Genomic DNA, 21365 nt, shown 5'->3' with positions numbered 1-21365 from the left:
CCTCAAAACCAAGGTCAAAATTCCTACCATTTCCTACTGAAACATAAGAAATTAATTTTTCCATTTATTCAAGAAGGATATGACTTTTTTTAACCCGTCTGTCATGACTCTGCTTGTGAGTCCCTTGAGGTCAGAGATTATGCCTCATCTTCTCGGTAATTGTCTTGGGCAGATCAGTTCTTAGTAGGTGCTTGTTGGATATTTTCGGGGAAAAATGAGAAAAAGTGACCATTTTTCTCTTCGTGTGTTTGTAGTTATACACACTTGCAAGGAGCCCTGGAGATAACACATAAACTGGCTTGAAATCTTAGTGTGCTTAAAAGATATGTATCTCCAGTCTTTAGTTATATACAAGGAAGTGTTTTACAGAGCTATTGAATGAAAAAAAATAATTTATGGCTGGAACTGTGGCTCTTGGGAGCTGTAAAATAAAGAAAGTGAACCATGAAATTGAAAAAGAAATCACCTAACAACAAAATGAGAGAGCAAGAGAGATAGAACAGCCCCAACGAGAAAGCTAATTAGTCAATTTCTTAATCCATAAATTCTATGCTTTTCTTATTTTTTTAAAAAAATCAGCAAAACATATCTTTCCTGCTAAATGTGGCAGTCCTTCAAAAGCTTATATAAAATACAAATGTAAGCCAAAGCTCAATAAGGAGAAATGCAGAAGCTGGTATTTATTAAGGCTGGCCTTTGCAAAGTTGTTCTGCAAATGCATTTTATTTTATTGGCCAGTTTTATAATACCTATGAGGCAAATGCCTAGTTTGGAGCTCTTTCTCTCTTGCTCTCTCCCTTTCTCTCTCTCTCTTTTTCTCTCTATTCATTTGTTTTCCCTTGCTAGCTCCTTCTCTTTCTGTCTTTCTCCCTCTCACAGAAAATCTTAATGTGTTTCAGCTATTATAAACCTGAAGCCAAACTGTACTGACTCAGTAAATGTGGCTGTATATGAACAAAAAACAATGTAGTACCAATGGAAGATTATTGAGTACATCTGGTAAATGCAGAAACATATCTTGTTCCCAAGGAAGATATGTTTCTTTAATTGAAGTCCTATATTTAGAAACTACTGTTTCATTTTTAAGGAAAAAAAGCTCATTGAAAGGAAACAAAATGCACTGCAATATTCACAATGCTGGCCATACCCTCCCTTAGACCTTACCATGCCAATCCTCTTGGGAATATATTAAGATTCTTCTGCCATCTTTGATTAACTTTTCTTCCCCATCAATAGTACTTCTAGTGAATAAGTACTATTGATTTTTCCCTCTAAAAGTCTCACATCTGTACTTTCCTTTCTGTATTCTTACTTATGCAATCCTTTCATCAAGTTTTTCTTGGGTGGTTACAATAAGCTTTAATTATTTTAGCTTCTTCTAATCCTTCCATCTTCAAGCCATCATCATACCAGATGGACTAAAAGAACCAACAACTTAATGGACTGGATGAATGAATGAGAGAAGGAATGAAATTTGCATTAGTGAAGTAAATAACTGGCTTTTGTTCCTGATTCTGTATTCACTTTCCTTTGCTATTTTGCTGACTACAACAGTTTTAATTATTATTAGGAAGCAGCTGTCTGGTGCTGTCCCAAGGGATACAGAAAATATATATGACATAGTTCCTGACATCAAGGACTTTTCTGCTTAGAGAAGAGCGGTTAGCAAACATTGAATAATTAGCAAATAATTAAGTATTTGAACTATATGGTGATACAGGATATCAGATAAATGTGGGTGTAAGTATGAGGGAACAAAAGGATATTTCAAAATGATAAGGTAGTGGTCATATGTGAATCATTCTTGCTTCTCCCCGCAGTCTCTCTAGCATTACACCTAGTAGGGATCTTAATCAAGAAATGTGTTTGGTAGCAAGAGACAGAGACCCCTCAAACTCACATTAGTAGAGAAGAATGAATTCTAAAGGTCCAGGAACATCTTGCATGACCAGAGCAGGGGGTGAAGCTGGCCTCACAGAGACAACACGAAAACATCCGGAAACAGGGAACCTATTCTCTCTGTCACCATCTTTTTCCCTGTGGCAGCGGGACATCTCACTACTGCTATACATCAGATTCATTCTGGGCTCTCTGGAGAGCAAGTCAAAAATGGATCCCTACAGGGACAGTTACGGCTTACATAGCCTCTAGCTACCTGACTGTGGTTACTTATTCCAAATTGCAGTACACAGCTAGAAATCTAAACAGTTCTAAGTCAGAGATCATAGGGCCTCTGCTGCAGGTTGTGAGTGGGGAAGATCTCTCAGCAGGATCTAGAAGCAGGGACAAAATGATTCGCATCTCCAACACAGAAGACACTGAGTAAACATTCACTCAGATCCTCTAAACTCCAGTTATACAAAAAAAGAGATGTCTCCATTCAGGGAAAGGCTTAATTCTCCTTTCTTTTCTGGAGGTAACTTCCTTGGCATTTGGGAATTAGAAATGTTTGCAATACATTTGCGCATTGGCATTGCGATTGGCATGTTCATTTCAACATTAAATTAAGCCATCAGACTTGATTGATGGGCTTAGGTTTAAGAGTTGTGAGTCATGGGTGATGGAACTCACCTGAAACCCCAAAATAGTGTATTGATTTGCCTGGAACCTTCCACAGTTGCAGAACAGAGATCCTCCTAAAGAGTTATAATTATAGATGGGAAGAAGGAGGGGTCCAGGCAGCCTGTAAACCCTGCCCTTAGACTACCTGTAGAATCCTGAGGTCTTTTTCCTCATGTATCGTAACTTTGGTGGGTCCTTGCTGTTTGACTAGACTGGAAGTCACTCATGAGCCACAGTAATATACTCAATAACAAAAGCAGGAACAAACAGGGCATTTTTGTGAAATAAAGTGTACCGTGATTTGAAAATCCACAGTATCTTTCTTGCTGTGTTAAGATTGGATTTGAGTCAGTGTAAAGAAATATCACACTTGGAATCTTGCAATTGTTGGGAGTTCCATCAACCACAGTGAGATGTGGTTGTTACCTCCTTGGATATTGCACACACAACCCAGGACTGGATGGAAGGAAACAACTATATGTAAACATGCCCCACCCTCATCTCGCGCCTGTTCTTTCCAGAGCTTCAAAATTCCCTTTTCAGTTTGTCACATGTCTTTAGGAAAGTCAAGCCCCAACACCCTTACTGGATCCCACATTATCTATTCTAGTTTGTTAACTGCCAGAATGTGATATACCAGAAACAGAATGGCTTTTCAATGGGAGAATTTATTAAGTGGCAACTTTACAGTTTTAAGCTTGTGAAAATTTCAAATTAAAGCAAGGTTATAGAAATGTCCAATCTAAGGCATCCAGGTAAAGATACCTTGGTTCAAGAAGGCCAATGAAGCTGAGGGTTTCTCTCTTAGCTGGAAAAGCACATGGCAAACATTGCAATATCTGCTAGCTTTTCTCTCCAAGCTTCTCGCTTCATGATGCTCCCCCAGGGGCATTTTCCTTCTTCAACTCCAAAGGCTGTGTGGGCTCTTGCAGTTCTCATGGTTCTGAGGCTCTCTCCAAAATGTTCCCTCTTTTAAAGGATTCCAGTAAACTAATCAAGACTCACCTGGAATGGGTGGAGTTAATCTCCCTCTAATCACAGGTTAATATCCACGATTGGTTGTGTCACATCTCCATGGAAATGATTTAATCAAGCATCCAACCTACAGTGCTGAATAGGGATTAAAAGAAACAGCTGCCTCCACAAGATACATCAGGATTAAAACATGGCTTTTCTAGGATACATAATCCTTTCAAACTGGCACACCATCCCTCCACTCTTTAGTCTCTTCTCCTGAGTTACTTTGTTCAGTTTGATGTAGCTGAAAGAACAATGGAGATTTAAATATTTATCCTTACTCTGCAGTATACTAATTGTGTGACTTTGAGCAAGTTACTTAGCCTCTCTGGACTTCCATTTTCTCCTTAGTAAAAATGAGGCCCTACTAATAGCAAAAGCTTTAAGAGTTAGTCTCCTTGAGCTCACTTTAATTTCCACTTTCTAGAATTTAATAAATTCCTTAAAAGAGCCCACACAGGGAAATATTTTGGAGAAAGCTCAGACAGAAATGTTTAGAGATACTTGGAGAGCTGACATAGAAAGCCACTGCAATCAGAAGCTGGAAGCAACACAACCCAGGAGCAAAGGACTGGAGATGCCAGCCACATGCCTTCCCATGTGACAGACACCAGTCTCTCTTCAGAGTCAAGGTATCTTTCTCTGGATGCCTTAGTTTGGACATTTTTTTTGGTCTTAGAAATGTAAACATGTAACTTAATAAATCCCCTTTATAAAAACCAGTCAATTTTTGGTATAGCGCATTCTGGCAGCATTAGCAAATCAAAACAGGTGGCTTTAAATCATGGCCCCAAAATTCTTTGCTAGTCCACTCATTGAGTGTTGGGATCTATGAATTTGAAAAACCAGCCTTTGTTAAAAACCAATATCAAGAAAGGAAGGAATAATATAGGCTCTGTGATTTATTTGTCAAAATTGTCCTCATGCCCATTTCTGGGTGGAGATCTTAAGGAACTATCAGCTTCCACTTCCTATCTATTGAGCTGCTCTTTTGAGAATGCAGCAACTATGCCAAATGGATGCCAAGCAGCTTCAGCCACAAGGAATGCCAATGAATTCAGTTGTGCAGTGATTTAACAGAGTTAAGCAGAACTTAGAGAGCAAGAAATCAGGGTTAGGCATTAACTTGCCATTGATTCAGAGGTTCAACCACACTGGATTCAATGATGCTGTGGCTCCTTCTGCTTTTCCAGCATGCTCGTCCACAGGTTATCCCCTTGGCCTTTCACCATTGCTCCAGTTCTAGACATCAAGTCTGTGTTCAAAATAAATAAAAGACAGAAAAAGATAGTATTGTCAACGTCATCTTTTACTTTTATTATGCAAGGAAAAGTCTTCTCCAAGCCCCAGCAGCCCTCTGTTCAATTCTCTTTGGCAAGAATAGTCACATGATTATCTCTAGGTAAACAGGAGACTGGGAAAGCAGCTAAATTGCTTAGTTACCAAGTTGGCTGCACGTGCACACACACACACACACACACACACACACACACACAATCAGGGTTCTGTTAGCAAGGAGGGAAAAAAGGAAGGAAGACAAGATATTGAGGAGGTAATTTATCATGACCGCAATGGTAATCTTCCCTCCACCAGGTTGGCTTTCTCACCAATCCTAGAGTTTACCTCAGTAGCTGATGTGTAGTAGAGGTGACAGTTTGTAATCATTTGTGGGGGGACAGAAATGGCAAACGTGCCGTGCACAGTCTCCCCTCTTCCAAACAGACACACATACTCTCACATAGCATCCAGTCTGCTGGGACCATAGCATGACCATAAGTAGAGGAAAAGCCCTACCCATCTAGACACAGAAGCCGGCCTCTGGGACAGGCAAAATGAACGCCCCCTCCAGTTAGGAGATCCATTTCTATCTTCCCTAAGATAAATGGAGCAGTGTCTGCAGGTCATTTCCCAAGGACCCCACCTCTCATAAATTCAGAATATGTGATTATCTCAATTCAATCCATTCTGTCCTCTGTGGGCACCCACTAGTGGAGCACAGCTTTCTTTGGATTTCTGTATTGAGATCTGAACTAAGAAATCAGAGCGGTTTTTACCAAGTTACGAACAGTGGTCCAGACAATAGAGTTCAGAGCTGCTAAAGAGCTTTTGAAAATGGCAAAGGCACTGCCAAGTGTTTCCAAATTAAAACAGGCTTTATTTTTCCTAGAGTCTAACTGTTTAGAAAACTCATAGTCTACGAAGGAGAGATGACAGATCTAGAATGGTTTGCAGTCTCTTAACTTACTAACTTAGCCTTCTGCTCTGATTTCCCACTGGAGTGAGACAGGGCAGGGCTCACCTGGATCTTTTCCAGGTTGGCTCCATACCCTCCCATGTAAAGGAAGTCACAAATGGGGCCAGGAAAAGAAAAGAGAGAATTGAACTGGAGAAGGAAAGTGCAGGAGGTCTCATGCAACCCAGAAAGAGGACCAAGAGACTCAAAGCCTGTAACACATGAGGTATGTTTCCATAGGGGTCTGCCAGGATTACATTTCTGAATCATTTCTTAAGACTTGGCAAAGGGGCTCAGATGTTTAAAACTTCTTTCATGGCTGGGGAACTGGAAATATTGCATCTGCAAACAACAGTGGATTTAACCTTCTTTGTACCATAATAACTTTCATTTTTTAAATATTTGAAATTTTACAGGAGTTTCCTTATAGGCTGAAGTTTTCCCTATTCCTCAAATCACCAATCCAAGCAGAGTTCCAGAAACAATATGGCTTTCTTTAAGTCCTTAATATCCTTAACAATTGGAATCCTTTAATATCATGCTTGTAGGTGATCAGTCTCTGCATTTTCTGAAATACATACTCTTATTGGTGGCGACAGGTCAAAAACTATTTTTGAACACTAACCCTATGCTAACTGTGCTAAATTTTGTGGGAAACAAAAGAAATCTATAAGATAGTCATCTGTTTAATTGTGTAAAATATAATCTCATGCTAAATTTCTTAGGCCTTTTTTAGATTGGTTAAATAAATGATAGCTAAGCATTCACTGGATACTGTGCAACCATGAAATAATGACACAGATCTATACAGATGTGGATAACTGCCCATATTATGTAAAAAAAAAATAATAAAAGTGCATTTCCTAATATAACTTATGTAGATAGTTTGATTGAGCGCCATAAGTACTTGGAATCTCAGGTAGGACATGAGATTTTGTTGGTTTGTCCAGAGTGATGCCCCGATGAATCCCAGAGGGATTCAATCAGTGAGTGGAAAAGTATTTGCAAAGCCCCCTTCAGGGAATGGTGAGAGCGGGGAGAAATTCAACTTCCCCAAGTTGAATTCTTGATATTCTCACAAGCAGTGTGGACAACAAAAGCTATAGGCTGAGCCTCCAGTCTTGGGGTTTGTTCATATGAAACTTAAAAAAAAAAAAATAAATAATAATAATAAAAGATCATCGTAGTCTTAAAACACAGCTGCAAATTCTTTAGCACCCCTTCCACGGAGAAGTAGGGTCTTTGCCCCCTCTGCTTGAGTTTCGATGGGCTTGTGACTGCTTTGGCCAGTACAGTATGGTGGAAGCAATGTAATGCAATTTCCATGGGTAGGTCATAAAAGGCCATGCAACTTCCACTTTGTTCACTGGAGCACTCACTCTTAGAGTCTTGAAGCCATGACGTAAGAAGTCCATCTACCCTGAGGAGATCATGTTGTAAAGAAACCCAACACACATGTAGGCGCTGCAGCCCCCAATCCCAGCTGAACCCAGACTTCCAGTTAACCCAATCCAGGTGCCAGCCACCCAGGAGTGGAGCCTCCAGATGTTTCCAGCCCCCATACATCCCAGGCATCCCCAGCCACTTGAGTCTTCCCAGCTGAGGTCCCGACTCCACGGAGCAGACGTAAAGCTATCCCTGCTGTGCCCTGGCCAAAGTCCTCACCCACAGAATTCATGAGATATAATAAAATGGTTGTTATTTTTAACCTTTAAGTTTTAGGTTGATTTTATGTGTGTGTGTGGCAATAGATAATGAATCAAAGCTTTATAAAACATCATGAAGAGTACAGTCACGTTTTGTAAAAAGTATTTATATGCAGGCACAGGAAAAGCCTAGAAGGTGTGGCCCCAAACCATGAACAGCGATTATTTAGGGGAGTTTTATTCACTTCTTTACACCTTTCTATAGTTTCTGAATTATTTATAATGAGCCCATGTTACTTAAATAATGGGGGGGGGGGAACGAAGTAATTTTCATTTCGAAAAAAAGGAACCACTGAAATATGGTAGTGTATCTAATCATCAGTAATGAGGGGAGCATTATGAGGATTGAGGCTTCTCAGTCCTATAACCACAATCAACACAAACATTATTTTGCCACTCAAGTTCGTTTTAGCTAAGTCACCAGGGCTGTGGAGGGCTATCTAGTCTCTTCAGGGCTGAGTTCTATGGAATGAGGAGTGACTGCAAAGGAGGGTCAGGCACTTTTCTCAAGTACTGTCCTTCTCTTGGTGGTTGGGCCCAGAACCCAGACCCCCACCCCCTCCACTGGGCATGGGAAGGGCAGTGGCCATGCAGCAGCTTGGGGAGGGGACGGTGAAGAGGCAATGAGAGGTGGGAGTGTGCATGAAGAGTTTAGAAGATTGAAGTCAGGGCCCTGTGGCTTCCTGCCCCAGCAGGGAAGTGGAAAAGTCTTTGTATCTGCAAATCTTGGCATAGGGTAACCTACCCACTCCTCAGAATGAGGCATGTGCTGTCAACATTATTTTGCCAGTGACAAAGTTGCTAACATTAAGTGTGTCACTGGAGCATATCCTTGTAGTTCAGGATATAGTACTCAAAGGTTAACAACATGTCTTGCCAAGAGCACAAACACAAATCTTGGCATGGCACATTAAGCCTTGGCCCTCTTGAATTTTCACACTTTAGAAACTGAGGGAAAGCAGGGAGAAGCAAAAGGCCACAACTGAAAAGAACAGACCGTGTGACACACAAAAAAGTTAGAATGAAGCCAAGAATGAGTAAAGTATTAAATGTGTAGTTTCTAAGGAGACTTTAAAAGCAAATAGTGCATCAGTGAGGAAGGTGCTCATTAAACAGAAAAGGCCCCAAACCTATGGACCAACTCTTTTTCTTACAGCAGCAACTTCCCACTTCTACAGAACAGAACATTGCACAGGGACCCCAGACACAGTCAGCACCCAGGGACCTCCACAGAGGTTGGTGGAGTCCTAAGAGGCAAGGCGAGAAGTGGGTGCCAGCGTGCTTCGAGCTCTGCTGGGCCAACGTGATCTATTTTCTGAGTATTTTCCAGGGCATCATTCTATTTACATTCAATGGCGACTTCTGCTAAACTTGAAATCTTGTATGTACCCATTTTTCCATCATCAGATACTCCAGTTGTTTCAAGTTAATTACATAGCATTACATGCATGGCCTTGGTTTCCATATGGAGACTATGACACACGGCGGAGAGCAGGCTGGAGTCAGAGCGCCAGTTCCTTCCAGCTCCTTTCATTTGCTCTTTCCATCACAGTTCCCTGACGTTATTGCAAGGACAAAACTGAAACGTCTTCAGTCCCCAAATGTGCTGGTTTGAAGCTGTTATATACCCCTAAAAAGGCCATGTTCTTTAATCCATTCTGTGGGTGCAGATCTACAGTGGGTGGGACCTTTTCATGAGGTTGTTTCAATTGAGATGTGATGCAGCCCGTTCAAGGTGACCCTTAATCCTCTGCTGGAGTATTTAATGATGTTAAGAGAGAGCTCAGAGAAAAATGTCCAGAGAAGTTTGGAGAGCAAAGAGAAGCACGTGGAGAGACAGCTCACAAAGGGAAAAGAGCCCCCAAGTTGGTAAGAGAGGACCTACAGACACTCAAAGAGAAAGCGACTGGAATCAGAAGCAGAAAGCAACGGAACTCGGGGATGAAGGACAGGCAGACGCCAGCTTTGTGCCTTCCCATGTGTCAGAGGTGTACCAGATGCCAGTGGCCTTTCATCAGAGTCCAGCTATCATCCTGTTAGTGCCTTAATCGGGACATTTTCACTGCCTAAGAACTGTAGATTGTAACTTAATAAGTCCCCATTGTTTAGCCCATGACAAACTCTGTGCTCTGTGCTTTAACTAGTTGTTAATATACTATTTGTTAAATACTTTAAGTATTTGTTGAAGAGTGCTTTGAAAACTATTGTTTTTTTCTTTCTTTCCTTTGCATGTATGCTATATTATACAATTTTAAAAGTTAAAAAAAAAATAGGCCCCCATTGTTATAAGCCAACCTATTTCTGGTATATTGCATCCCAGTAGCATTAGCAAACTGAAACACCAAGTAAGGCAGTTTGGGGCTTCTGTAGGCCTAAAATCTGCCTGCTTTAAAGTCTATAAGATACCTTCTGCATATTTCAGGTCACCCCTGTATTAGGTTCCCATGGTTGCTGTTACAAATTATCAAAAACAGAGTGGCTTCAAACAACAGAAATTTATTCTCTCATAGTTCTGAAGGCCAGAAGTTCAAACTCAAAGTGTTGACACAGCTGCGTTCTCTCCAAAGGCTCTTGGGGAAAATCTGTTTCTTGTCTCTCCTAGCTTATGCTGGCTGCCAGCAGTCCTGGGCTTATGGTTGCATCTCTGCCTCCAGGGTCACATAGCCTCCTCCTCGTCTGTCTGTCTTAAAATTCCTTCTGCCACTGTCTCCTAAGGATACAGGCAGTTGCATTAATGGCATACCCAGGTAATCTAGAATAAGCTCCTCTTCTCAAGGTCCTTAATTGAGCAGGCAACGCAACCCACAGGCAATGTTCGTGAGCAGCAGTGGGACCTCACAGGTGGGGGGGGCCCAGCTTCGGCCTCCCTCTGGTTCCTGGGAGACAGGTCAGAGGCAAACGTGGAAGCAGCAGCAGCAGAGGCAGAGGCTCTGGCTGGTCTCTCTCCTGCCCACCAGCCTGAGCCTGAGGTGGTCTGGCAGTCTGCGTGGCTGGAGGGGTTGGCTGCATGAGAATGGGGTTTTTCTTCACCAGGATATGGAGACTGTTCAATCACCAGGAGCACAAAGTAATCATTGTTGGGCTGGATAATGCTGGAAAATTACCATCCTTATCAATTTCTAAGAATAAAATTGACCATCTGTCCCCTATAGTAGGAAGTAATATAGAAGAGAAATCTGTTAATATGCATGTTACCTATATGGGATATTGGTCATCAGCAATCTCTTCATTCTTCCTGGAATACTTACTATACAGACACTGAATTTTTAATAGTTGTTGTGGACAGTACAGACAGAGAAAGGATTCCTGTAACTAGAGAAGAACTGTATAAAATGTTAGTGCATTTTATAATGAAAACCTAAGAAAAGCTGTGTTGCCGATTTTTACTAATAAACAAGATGTCAAAGAATGTATGACTGTGGCAGAAATCTCCCAGTTTTTGAAGCTAACTTCTATTAAAGATCCCCAGTGGCATACCCAGACATGCTATGCTCTTAGAGGCAAGATATTGTGCCAAGGATTTGAACAGATGATGTCTCTTCTGATCTCTTCTCATAGACTTGTATAAACAAAGTGCTGAACTTTACCCTAAAGCTGCAAAAATTAATGGTTTCTATATATTAGTAATAAACTGATTTAAGCTTTTACTATAAGAAGAAAAATGAAGACCATATATTTGCAAAAAAAGATGAAGTCTTACCTTCCAATGTGCTTTCTCCTTAGTTCCTTCCAAAGTAAAGTCTTAAAGCTGAGACTGGCATTTTTCTTGTAATAAACCCTGCCAGGACATTGTGTAGCCTGTGGTAAGTATAAAGAAAAGGAAGACATTGTTAACTTTAAAAGCTTTATTATCAGTGTAAACCTCCCTAGTTAAATGTTGTTCTCTATTAAGGCAAAATACAAATTGGCACAGATATTGTTTCTAATATTTTAATGTGTAATGAAAAGTATTTTGGCATAAAGTTGAGTATGTATTGTATATATCCCTCAAGTTCAATTTAATCTCTTTGATTTATATTCTAAAGGAAATGAGTCACACAAAAATTAATTTATCCTTAGTCGTAAGCACGTGTGATTAGTACTGGCATTGGCATTAAGTGCCATTTTGTACTTTTTCCCCTAGGTTCTCTGCATTGTACTAAATCAGTGAGTTGCTCTTTAAAAAAACAGGAAAGAAAGGAGAAGGGAAAAAACTTGATGTTGTATACATACTTATTGTTGATCAAATCATATGGAAATGGGTGGTGCGACAGTGGCTCAGTGGCTGAATTCTTGCCTGCCATGCCGGAGAGGCAGGTTCATTTCCCAGTGCCTGCCTATGCAAGACAAAACAAACAAACAAACAAAATCACATGGAAACATGTCCTGCAACCGAATTGAACCTGTATCAAATGCTTGGATTGTCTTACAAATGGGTGATGGGCAGAATTAGACAGATCATTTTAACTATTAATTATCAGATCATTTTCCTATATAGATCCTTATGCCATCCACATTACTGAATATAGTGTTGATCCACTAAAAAAAAAAAAAACCGGATCCTGAACTGAGTCACATCTTTTGCCGTATAAGATAGTATTTGGTTCTGGGGACAAGGTCATGGACATTTCTTTTGGAGGCCACCATTCAGCCCATTACAGCCTCTGATTGGCCTTCATGTCTGTGTCTTCTAGTCGGGTTGATAAGATTAACCGTGGTGGAGACGGCTGTCCACCAAAACCAAAACTTCCCTTCCTCCACAATAATGTGCACCTAACTGGGGCCTGGGGTGACAACTTTGCCTCATAGGGCTCCCTGCAGCTGGGTGTGGCCATGAGAATAGGTCCTCAATGGCAGGTGAGGGGAAGAATGTTTCCTCCTTCCAGCCTGGCCCTGAAAACATTGCACCTGTACGCCTCCATGTTTTCCCTTCCCATAAACCTGGGACCCAACTGCAACCTCACAGATGAAGACAACACACCACGACAAAAGTGGAAGGAACCATGGGCCGTGAATGACCACATGGAGCAGAGAAGCCCATCAACTCACCCTGGATCATTATAAGAGTAAGAAATAAACTTCCACATTCTTTAAGCCATTGCGTTACAAGGTCTCTTTTTTAGGGTAAAAAACAAAGCAGGAACTATTAAACTTCATGACTGGGGAAACCTCTGGTACTTTGTCAAACATTAGGGACACCCAAATCAATAGGTCAAGCTTTTGACTGGCCTATTAATTTGGATGACCTTGAGGCTTGCTCTTGTGAAGTTTATATAGGTAGCAGAGAAGTTTAGCCTACTTACAGGTATGCCTAAGAGTCACCTCTGGAAGATCTCTTGTTGCTCAGATGTGGCCTCACTCTCCCTAAGTCCAACTCTGCAAGTGAAATCATTCCCTGCCCCCTATGTGGGACATGACATCCAGGGGTGAAACTCTCCCTGGCAGAATGAGAGATGACTCCCAGGGATGAGTCTGGCCCTGGCACTATGGGATCAACAATGTCATCTTGACCAAAAAGGGGGAAAGAAGTGTAACAAATAAGCTATAAGTGGCTAAGAGAGTTCAAATAGAGTTGAGAGGCTACCCTGGAGGTCACTCTTATGCAAGCTTCAGTTAGACATTGCTACTATCATAACTTGCCAAACCCCAACCAAAACCATTCCAGCCAATCCTAAAGAACACCTAGGGCAATATGTAAGATTCAACAAAGGTTCCATGCAATAGATAACTTTCCAGAAACCTTGGACCAGGTAAGTCCTGGAACGTAGATGGGCTCCAAAATGTCAACTAGTTCCATCTCCCTACCCCTTATTGTTGACAGCTCCTTCCAACATGAAAAAGTTAGAATGGATATAGTCTAAATATGCCTAAAGAGTAAGAGAAAGACCAGAGGTGATGGTGGAATCATACAGAGATGGTTGGGTTTAACAAATGTGTATGATTGCTGAATCATTAAATTGATATTTCTTTTAGTCTCCAGTATCTTAGAGCATCTAGAAGTAAAAACCTAAAATTGTGGAATTGTAACCCATACCAAAATCTGAAATCTGTTTTATGAATAATTGTTATGCTGTGCTTTGAAATTTATTCCTTTTTTGTAAATATGTTATTTTTCACAATAAAGAAAAAAATGTCGATTGTGATGATAAAAAAAATATTTCTTCTAGCCTCTAATGTGTTGGAGCAGCTAAAAGGAAAAAACTGAGATGATGGCATGGTAGTCCATGACAAGCTCTGGGAGCTATCCTGTAACTACTTGTTGAAGAGTGCTTTGAAAACTATTGCTTTTTTCTTTCTTTTCTTTCTTTGCTTTATACATATGTCATATTATACAATAAGAAAAGTTAAAAAAAAAACTAGGCAGCAGCAATAATCAGACACCTTTTTTTCAACTACATTAGGCACATCATCTCATGTTATTCTCATGACATCTTATGAGATAACCTTTACCAGTGAGAAAACTGACACTCAGTGAGTTTCAACACTATTCTATTTGACAGGCACACCTAGAGTTAAGAGCTAAACTTTAGCAGTCATGCTGGATTCCAAAGTCTGTGCTCTTTACCTCTACTTTTTGAGACTTACCTGCTGAAAGATAATTTGACAATAGAGGGACCCATTATAGCCAATGCAGTTGTTAATTTTCAGTGTTAGAATTTTATCCACTGGCCTCCTTGAGTCTGGTTACCATGCTTGCCTCCTCCGGGCTCTCCAGGAACTGATCAAAGCCAGGTCTCTGACACATCAGTCTGCAGTCAGGCCGTGGATATAGTAACTCTGCTTGAGTGAGAAAGGTCACATGGTGAGAGCCCTCAAAGGAGAGCCTGGCAAGTTTTTCCCAGGCAACACCCATCTTTCTGTACCTCTGGATGTGACTAAGAGAGAGTCAGTGAGCTTTTTTCTCTAAATGGGGACATATTCATTGGTCAATGTTTATAATAAAAGTATAGCTTATTTGTTAAGTAAAACCCCATACAATAATTAATTATATGAAGTTAGAAATACAAATTCACTCTTCACTTCACCCCACTCCCAACATCCTCACCCCCACTGCTGATAAACTCAAGTTTCTACTGTTAATAGTTTGGTATGTGACCTCCAGGCCCCCTTGGAGCAGATATATATAGTTTTTGCATACACCAAATTGCAAAATAGGTTATAGAACAATATCCTGGCCATTTATATTTATGAACATGAAAGGATCTACTCTGCTGTGCCAGTTTGAAAGTTTTATGTACCCTAGAAAAGCCACATTTTAATCCTGATTCCATCTTTTGGGGGCAACCGTTTCTTTTAATCCTGATTCAAAACTGTAGGTTGGAAACTTTTGATTAGAACTTCTCCATGGAGATGTGACAGACCAAACTGTGGATGTGACATTTTGACCAGATGGAGATGTGACTCCACCCATTTCAGATAGGTCTTGATTAGTTTACTGGGATCCTTTAAAAGAGAAAACATTTGGGAGAGAGACAGAAATTACAGTAACTTCCCAGTAGAGCTGACACAGATGCCAACACTTGGAGAACAGAAATATGGGTGTTCGGAGATGGTTGGAGCCCAGCAGACATCACCACGAGATGTTAAGCAAGCCAGAACCTAGAGAAAGTCAAGGAAGCCAAGAGATGAAAGCCAGAGTTGGAGAAGCAAAGTGCCCCAACAGGAGCAAAAGCTGAAGGCAACAGAGCCTAGGAGCAAGGGACCAGCAGATGACAGCCACATAACTTCCCAGCTGACAGAGGTGTTCCAGATCCATCAGCCTTCCTTGAATTAAGGTATCTTTTCCTGGATACCTTGGATTGGACATTTTTATAGGCTTAGAACTATATACTTGTAACTTGTTAAATTCCTTTTTTTGGGGGCATGGGCAGGCTCCTGGAATAAATTCCCATTTTTAAAAGTTGTTACAGTTCTGGTATACCACATTCTGGCAGCTTTGCAAACTAAAACATCTGCCTTTCTTTCTTAAAAAAATTTTATACTGTTCAATATTTTTGTATGTATCATCATTTAATCAATCCCTTATGAACAGTTAGGTTATTTTGTAAATTCTTTAAAATGATGAACAGTGCTAAAATCAACATAATTTGTAATTGTCTTCACTCCAGCAATTCCACATTTGATAACCTATAGAAATACACATGCAAATATGCAAGGAGTATGTAAATTTAAATTTGTACTGATATATGCAAATTGCACTCCAAAAATATGGCATCAATTTATATTCCTACTAACAATGTATGACTTTGTTTATATCTTCACACCATCACACCACTGGTTACTGACAATCTTTTTCAATTCTGACTAATCTGATAGGCTAAAAAGTCATTACTTTAGCAGATAACTTCTTTTATCTTTATTGAAAATGAGCATCTTTTATCATATTTATTCATCTTTTGTATTTCTTCTTCTATAGAGTAGCTACTCTGCTTTTCTTTTATTTGTCCTTTCTTATTTTATTCATAAAAATAAAATGTTATTATCCATAACATGTTGAAAATATTTTTTCCAAGTTGTCAATGTATTTTTCAAATTTGTTTACAAATTTGGTCTTGTCAGACATAAAATTTTCATTTTTAGATATCCAAGGCAATTAAACTTTTCCTGTTTTCCCCAAGACATGAATTCTTATGTCATTTATACTTAGAAAGGCCTTTCCTATCCCAAGATTATAAAAGTATTTCAATAAATTTTCTTCTTGAATATTTTAATTTTTATGCTATATAGATAAATCTGATCCAAATGATTTACTATTTGTTGGAAGAATTCAAATTTATTTTGTGTTTAAAACAGGAAGCCATTATCTCCAAATGATTTACAGTTAGATCTTTTCTTCAATTATTTGAGGGCTTTTTTCTTTATCTACTACATTCCCCTATAAATTCAAATCTATTTCTGGACTTCATATTCTGTTCCATTGATCTGTTTAATCCTACCCTTGTACCACATTATTTTAATTATTTTAACTATATAATAAAGCTCTATATCTGGGTGGCAAAAGGTAAATTCCCTTTGTTACTCTTATTTCTATGATAGCATATTTTAATTTCCAGATCAAATTTAGCATCATAGGGGGTGCAAGTGTGGTTCAGTAGAATTCTCACCTGCCATGCAGGGGACCTGGATTCAATTCCCAGTTCATGCACAAACAAACAAGCAAAACAAACAAACAAACAAAAATTCAACAAGTAGTGCTGCAATAACGGGATACTTATATGGAAAATAATAAAATGCAACCCCGCCATACAGCATACAAAAAAAAAACTAGAATCATAACTTCCTACAAAAGTTTATTGGATTTTTTTATTGTGTTTACCTTATATTTAGAGATTAGGGGAAATTTATATCACCCTCTTTAATGTTATAAAACATTATAGCTTATTTTATGTTACATGCTTCTTGTTAATTTTATCCCCACATGTTCAAAATTTTCTTGCTACTGTGAATGATGTCCTTTTTCCTTTACAATTTGTAGCTGGTTATTGTTTCAATATAAGAAAGTTAGGTTGAATTTCTTTGATCATAGATTTCCTCCACCTCGCTCCCCCCCCCCCCCCATTATTATTATCTTCCAGAAGACATTTGGGGAATGCTGCAGAGAGCTTCAGATAGTGATTATTAGCTGTGGCAACAGTATAATTCTTTATGAAAATAGCAACTCATAGTAGTGAATCTATTTTGCAGCTTGATATGTTACATTATAAGTTTTTCTCAGCTAGAAATAGCCACTATTTTCATATTACAGAATACATCAACCATTTTTATAGCATAAGCACAATAAGATCTAGTGATAAGCAAATATGTCTCTTCTGAGATTGAATACATTTCAAAATATGCCTAGGTGCATTGAAACTTTGTATCTACAAAAATTACAATCATGATGAATCCATGTTTTTAAGTAAAAGATGAGAGAGAAGTGATTTCTCATTCATTTAAATAAATAATAATTCATTGTAGCTATTTTAGATATGTCTCCTATTTCAGGGATGATATATTAATTTACCTACACCAAGCATATCTAAAAACCTGTGAGGAGGTCAGAAACATGTGCATACTATATTACCATTTCTACAAAAAAGAGGGACTTATCCATATACGTGCTTATATATGCACAGAATATCTCTATAATAATATATATAAATGGTCACGCTCTCCTCTTGGGAAGGAGACTGAGGGATACATGTAAGCAGGAGATTTTTCACTGTGTACTGTTTTGTATTCTTTGAATTTTATATCACATGTAGGCATTATATTTATTAAAAAGCTTATTTCAAAACAAAAAACAAAAAAACACCTATGCCAGAAAGATATTGAGAAACAATAATATACAATACTGGCAATGGTGTACTGAGAATAAAATAGATATTTTAAAACTTCATAAATGGAATTATAAAATGGTACAATTATTTTTGACATGTCAGGAGCCTTAAAAAGTTTATATTCTTTGTCTGCAAAGTTTTCTCAGGATGAACTCCTAGAGGCAGAACTACTGTGTCAAGAACTACTGATTTATATGAATAAAAATCTGTAATCAACATTTATATCCAATATTAAGGGAACAGAAAATAAATGATGCTACATTCATATGAAAGGAACATTATACAACCAGTAATTTTTAAATTTTAAACCCCTTGATTTTTAAATTTGTGGAATTTTTATGAGATAATATTAAAATGAAAAAAAACAGTTTATAAGCCTATATCTGATTCCAATGATAAAAACTGCATACTCAATATATAATATATATGTTGAATCCATCAGGGTTCGGGTGTAGAGAAGAGAAACCACTCAAATTATTTCAAACCGAAAGCGATTCAAGATAAAGAATCAGATCCCTACAAAATCAAAGGAAAGCTTGAAGGAGTGACTTCTTGAGGGGCCTCTGAGCTGAGCCCGCTGCCAGGTTAAAATGACCTCCATCTGAAACAAAAAGGTAAGGTTTCAGGTGGAGTCCTCAGCCTGAGGGCCTCCATTTAAAAGACAAAGGAGATAAGATGGTCCCTTTCCTAACCATACCCTTCCTCATAGCCCACAGCATTCGACTCATGCAGTATGAAAAAGAACATTTAACTCTTACCACTATGTTTTTCTACAGCCATATTTACAATATTTTTGGAAGAAAAACCAGAACATACACCAAGGAATCCACAGTCATTAAGAACACAGTTCCTGGAGTTAGAAGTCGGGTTTAAATCCCTGTCAACACTCCTCAGCTGGCTCCTTCATCAGTAAGAAGGTCCCAACAGTGTCTCCCTCCGTCTCTGGGCTGTGGAGGAGAATGGAACGAGGCAAAGCACCTAGCAGAGAGGCAGGCAAAATCAAAGTACTAAATAAACGGTAACGATTGTTCTTGAAATATTCTTCTATACTTATTTTCTTTGTTTTCAGTGGCCATGTTACCTTTATCATCAGAAACAAAAACCTCATTTTAGAAAAATCCAAACTTAATGTTATCCTTCCCCCCAAATTTTAAAATAATCATGGCCTGATGAAAAACTATAAAATTTGTAAACTTGTTGCCTTACATCAGGTCCTGTCTGCTGTAGATCTGCTTCCTGTTGATAAGAAGAAGAATAAAGACATACCAGCTCTATTTAAAAGTTGAGAATCAAGAATTCCTGGGTACTTTTATTCTCAAGGTCGCTAATTCTATCTCGCAGATGCCATGTCCAAGCTGTTGTATAAAAAGCACCCAGTTTCAGCATTTGACAATGAATAAGATCCCATTCCCCAAATCATGGGTGATGAGAGGAACATTTCTGAAAATAAAAAGGGGCGTGGAAGAGAAGCAGTTTTCAGTGAGTTTGGCTTACTAGTTCGACTCTGATTTGACCATAGAGCCTCCTAAATATGACCATTTATAACTGAATGTTATGGTTTGAATTGTGTCCCTCCAAAAGGCATGTTCAAGTCCTGACCCCAGATCTGTGAATGTGACTTTATTTGGTAATAGGGCCTTTGACTAAGTTAGTAGTTAAATATCTCCTGGATCCAAACTGGATTGAAGTGGGCCTTAATCCAATATGGTGGTGTCCTCATAAGAAGGGGAGAGGAGACACAGGGGAGAAGAACACCATGTGAATGTGGAGACAAGAAAGAAGGTCATGCGGTGACGGAGTGAGAGAATGCAGTTACACTCCACAAGCCAGGCCAAAAATTGCCAGGCACCTCTAGAGTCACAAAAGAGGCAGGGAACGAAGACGGCTCCCAGCAGACTTCAGAAGGAGCATGGTCCTTCTGAAATGTTGATTTCAGTCATCCAGCCTCCTTAACCTGGAGACAATACATTTCTTCTGTTTTAAGTCCCTTAGGTCATTTGTTATGGGAGCCTTAGAAAACTAACACATGGATTGAACATAAATGTTGGCCATCACTCCGTATGATGTAACGTCCTCAACTTCCAGCCTGATTCCTTCATGAGGAACACAGACTTGGATGCCACCACTTCCTCTCATGGGGCTGGACCCCTGAAGTCATAAAGCCCTTTCACATGCATGATTGTCCCTAGGTGCTCCACCCTCCCTTTGGGCCAGGCAGCTCCTGGTTCTTTTGCCAAACAGGATGTAATTACGTCCAGTGTTCACTGCATTGCCCCAATTGCACAGGACATCTTCTTCAAAGAGCCACATAGAGCAATTTTGTTTGTAATGAGGGCCATCCTTTTTAACTACTATAAAAACCTCCACACTAGTATGAGTCTGGTTTTCCTTCTTGCACATTTTCAGCAAATTTGTGGGCTGGAAATCCATTTGCTAGCACATGGGTAGGAAAACCATGGCTCTTGCTGGACGTCAGCATGGCTCTTTTATGGTTCATTATTTTTCCACATCAAACAACCTTATAATCTCCAGTGAGGGGAAAGCATCCAAGAATATGAACTTTAAGGTACTGAAGTATAAACCCCACTAGGAAGTGATTTTACTTATCTTTCCAAATTCCTTTAAACAAAGGAAGGCTATTAATTTAGTCAGCATTGGAGATAAGGGTCAAGCAGAAAATGACTTATATGTGATGTTAGTGAGAGTCCATTCAGAGAATGGGGTATATCTTTTGGCCACTCCATTAGAAATTGGTTGCCAGTCCTCTCTGAAGGAAAGGACAGTAAGGGCAGGAGTTTATTTAATTATTAAGCTATTTCAACATGGGTGTACTGTTCTGGGTGACTGTGATGTAGACATTCTAAAATCAAAAGAATGATGAAGGAAGGAAATGAGAGGGGAAGGGAGAGAGGGAGGGACAGAGCGAAGGGAGAAGGGAAGGTGCAAAAATTCTAATTATTTGTAAGATAAACTTTAGCTGGGGAAGACAAAGTAAACATTTCTAGAAATAATATTTTCTAGTTGTGTCATATGGGCTTTTCTACATTAGAGAATATTTTGGAGGATGTTCACAAATATAATTACTATCTCACTTACGCACCTTTAATTATAAGGCATGAGGACACGGGAAAAATAAAACCGAGTTCAAATCCCAGTTGGTGTGACTCAAGTTTTTAGTCTTATCACCAATAAAATAGGACAATAAATACCTACTTCATAGCATTGTTGAGAGGATATTTAGTCAGTGTTCTCCAGAGAAACAGAATTATATATATATATAATATGTATATAACTTGGATATACTGTTTTTTGTATATATATGTGCAAATTTCTTATAGGAACTGGCTCCTATGACAATGGAGATTGGCAAGGTCAAATTCCATAGAGCAGGCCACAAGTTGGTGACAGGCTGGCTGAAGTAGAGATAAAACTTCTTTTTTCTGATTTCTGAAGTCCTCAGTTTTTCTTTTAAGGCTTCCAGCTGATTGGATGGGGAGACACTTCTCAACTGCTGAAGGCCATCTCTTTTATTGATTGTAGGTGCAAACT

At 39.2% G+C, this 21365-nt stretch overlaps 1 long non-coding RNA gene and 1 pseudogene across 1 annotated transcript; one reads left to right on the top strand and one right to left on the bottom strand.

Moving 5' to 3' along the window:
• Positions 1-4715: 4715 nt before the first annotated feature.
• Positions 4716-14269, bottom strand: LOC143646238 (uncharacterized). Its single transcript, XR_013157409.1, has 4 exons — positions 14083-14269; positions 11731-11834; positions 11219-11316; positions 4716-4834 (listed from the first exon to the last, which is right to left on the bottom strand). It is a non-coding gene; the product is annotated as an uncharacterized LOC143646238 (long non-coding RNA).
• Positions 10532-11086, top strand: LOC143646371 (ADP-ribosylation factor-like protein 5A pseudogene; annotated as a pseudogene).
• Positions 14270-21365: the final 7096 nt, after the last annotated feature.

This window comes from Tamandua tetradactyla, chromosome 9, assembly GCF_023851605.1.
Source record: "Tamandua tetradactyla isolate mTamTet1 chromosome 9, mTamTet1.pri, whole genome shotgun sequence".
Taxonomy (NCBI): Eukaryota; Metazoa; Chordata; class Mammalia; order Pilosa; family Myrmecophagidae; genus Tamandua; species Tamandua tetradactyla.
Note: the sequence above shows the minus strand (reverse complement) of the source record. Positions and strands in the feature narration are given on the sequence as shown.